Raw genomic sequence first — 3,908 nt, forward strand, 5'->3', positions numbered from 1 at the left:
TGGCAACGGCTGACTCGGCCAAGTCAGCGAATACGTAGCTCAATTCGTATATACGGACCAAAATGAACCCTCTGCGCAAATACATGGACTGTAGTTCGGGTATTTTAAAGTAGTGATACTTAAGTGTCAGCCGGCTCAAGTTTTGTAACCTATGATGATTTTTGTCCGATGAGAACCTGTGGTTCAGCTGCGCAAGCTGATGCGTACTCCACCGGCTAATTCCTCTGCCTGATGCTGATCCACATGTAGGAGTATACATGCTGGTTAATACTCCGTACTTCAAAAAAGTCAAAGGCTTCATTCTCTACTCCAGATCGACCTCGCAGCGCAGTTGCTCGTGTCACACAGTACATTTTAGCTGTGTTGGAGAGTCAGAGCTCTGGTATAACCGTATGAGTTTCTTAAGACATCGTGTTCGTTTTTTTTTCTCTTACAGGGAAAAGACGATCTGGAGTAATAACAATTTACTTCCACCACAGCAATCCCGTGCGAGTAATAATTTCTCAGCCAAACAGCTACTCTGCCCTGTATCCATCAGGTCACCGTATTCGCCTTGGTGAAATATAGCACGTGTATAGCGCAATGCATCGTGTCATTTTCGTCCCGAGAGACAAAGAAATACGTACCGGGAGAGATATGGTGACATGACGCCTTGTACAGTGCTACCTTCGTACCAAATTATTTGTCGCTTAAATAAATGTATCTAGTAGTACTTCTTTGAGTACTACTCCCTCTGTTCCGAATTGTATGTCGTTAAACGATTCGACGAACAAATTTTCGTAGGCTACGATTTTCCCTGAGTTTCCCATTCTACCCCTCCGACCGACACGTTTCCCTCTTTCTCGCCCGACGCCACCGACCACTCTCTCCCCACTCACCCCCGCTCTCTCTCCCTCGCGTGCGACGCCCCCGCTTGCCTCTCTCTCGCGCGCGACGCCGGCCACCAGGCGCCTCTCTCTCTCTCGCGCGACGCCGCTCTCTCCCCGTTGATGCTCCCTCTCTCTCCCTCTCGCCGGCGTCTTGCTCCGCATCGCCGCTCACCGCTCCCCACCACACAAAGCTGCCATTTTTATTTGTCGGCGACGGCTGCTGGGCGAGGAGGAGCTGGATCCACATGCGCTGGTCCTCGATCTGCTTGTGGATAGGCGTGAGGAGTCGCTGAAGCGGAGCCCGCGGCACCGGCGCGGGCGTGAAGACGACGACGGGAGGATCTGGAGCCCGAGCGGGAGGATCTGGAGCCGCATCTCAAGTACTCCGGCGACACAACGGCGCTTGATGTGGAGCCCCACCGGCGCCGCTGCCGGTGGTGGGGCACCAGTTCTGCGCGCCCTACGTGGTGCCGCTGACGGTGACCAAGAAGGCGCTCAGCCTCTCCGACGGCGACTTCGCCATCACCGATGCCAACGGCGCCGTCGTGCTCAAGGTCAAGGGCGCCATCTTCAGCATCCGGAGCTGCCGCACCATCCACGACGGCGCTGGGATGCCCCTCCTAACCATGCAAGAAAAGGTCCCTTCTCCACTACAGCTTTGCTCCTTTGTCTGTCTGTCCATCTCCCCTGGCCTGGCGCTGCTGAAATTTCCTCGATCCATAGACATGTCTGCAAGTTCTTTGCGGAATAGGATCGTTGACCCGTAGACAAGGGTGAGCTGAGTCGTCGGAAATTGCAATAGTCTTGCATTTTTTTTAGCTGGGGGAGGAATAATCTTGATTCTTCAAGTTGAGCTGGGCGAGGAATAATCTTCATGCTCACAAGTCACTGATTTGTAGCGATTTAGAGAAGTTGCAGTAAATCTGAATTACTCCAGTGTGCAGATTTGCAGTAAACTTTATTACTCCAGTGTGGATTTGCACTGATTTGGAGTAGCTTTGATGCAGTAGGCTTTTCAGTTTTTAGTAACATCTGTGTTTTAGGCCCTCTGTTACGAATTGTTGTGAGGATATGAGTATGCAGTAGTGTGCAGATTTGCACTGATGAGAAATGCAGTGACCAACACAAATTTTGGAGTAGCTTGTTTGATCTACAGTTGGGAAGGAGATTAATAGAGGTACTGTCAGTAGTTTGTGTTAATCTTGGGCTGCTGCTGTCAGTATCTTGTGTTAATTTTGGTGCAGTAGCTGCTGCTACTGCTTGTTTGATCTACAGTTGGAGTACTCCTGTAACAACTTGTTTGATCTAGAAGGAGTAGTTTTCTGACTTCTTAGAATTATCTCTCTTGCAACAACTTGTTTATCCTTTCACTCATATCCTCACAACAACGTTTTCACCTGTATATTGGGTGGTTGCAGCCATCAATGACCCTGCTAACCGAAAGAACTGCAGCAGACCCTACTAACTGAAAGAACTGCAGCCATTAATTAAGATAATCTGAAACCTTTTCTTTTAATTAACTTAAAACTTCCAGTAAAATTAAGATAAACTAAAACCATTTCTTTCAATTAACGTAAAATTATCTGAACCATTTGTCCTCTCTTACTCTCTTCTTTTTCAGTAAAGTGTAGGAGTAAAATAAAATGAAACCTTTTCCTTTAACTAACTTAAAATCTTTTTGCATCAAGGTTGACCCCGTCTCCTCTTTGATGGAACATATTCTTCTTCTTCTTCTCTTTGAACAAGACCTTTGAACTTGATAACCGGCCGGCCGGAGTAGATTGGTTGAATTTGGGTGTGTGGTAACTGCAGCTTGTTTTCCTCTCACCATGGGGCTGGGTAAACTGCAGTTATTAGTTAAACTTCCCTGATTTGTTTTCTTCTCGATTTGGCCAGATGGATCAAATGTACTGAAACTTTGCTTATTCTCATGAAGCAGCTGTAGCTTCTTTTGAAAGTTGTCGTATGTAGCTTGTGTTAATTTGTCTACTGAAACTTGGGCTACTGAAGCTTGTTAACTTGCATAATATTGTGAACTTAATTGTTGCTTGCATATTAATGACAGTAAAATCATGATATGAGTAGTTTCTGTAAAATCATGACATGCCATACAAGCTACTCAAACTCAGGAGTAGTTTCAGTAAAATCTATTCTATGGACTTGATGTTTAGTTTTATTTAAAATTAGGAGTAGGAGTAGCTCTTGGAGTAGGAGTAGGAGTAGTTCTTGGAGTATGAGTAGGAGTAGGAGTAGTTCTTGGTTAATTAAACCTTTTCATTTAATTAAAACTAAACTGAACTACTCTTCTCCTCTCCTCTCGTCTCTTTCATTTGTCTTCTCTTTCTCTTTTGCCCTCTTACAATAGTGCAACAATATGAGACCTAAATCAAATGAAACCAAATGAAACTTTCACTAATGGAGTACTCCTATTTCTCTCTTCTTTTCTCTTCTTTCTTTCTTCTTGGAGTGCTTGATTATCTTCCAGTTCTCTCTCTCTCTCTCTCTCTGTGTGTGTGTGTGTGTGTTGCCCTCTCTTCTTACTTTCTCTCTCTTCCAGTGCCCTCTCTTCTTCTCTCTTAATTAAACAAAAATGATCACACAAATGATGCACTCCTCACAAAATTAAATTAAACTTTTCAAACAAAAATGATCATATATATGGAGTAAAATCCAGTCCATAGAAGCCTTTTGCAAACATATGGAGTAATTTCACAAGGGGTTTACATATACTGCACACAAACAAGGAGTTACACACATACTCCACACAAATAATCACAAGCATCTTAACAAGCAACTCCTCCAGCATCTCAACAAGCATCTCGACAAGCAACTCAACAAGCATCTCCTCAAGCATCTGAACTAGCATCTCGACAAGCAACTCCTCAAGCATCTCAACAAGCATCTCCTCAAGCATCTCAACAAGAAACTTCTCAAGCATCTCCTCAAGCATCTCGACAAGCAACTCCTCAAGCATCTAAACTAGCATCTCGACAAGCAACTCCTCAAGCATCTCAACAAGCATCTCGACAAGCAACTCCT

The sequence above is a fragment of the Triticum aestivum genome, chromosome 7D, assembly GCF_018294505.1.
Source record: "Triticum aestivum cultivar Chinese Spring chromosome 7D, IWGSC CS RefSeq v2.1, whole genome shotgun sequence".
NCBI classification, from domain to species: Eukaryota; Viridiplantae; Streptophyta; class Magnoliopsida; order Poales; family Poaceae; genus Triticum; species Triticum aestivum.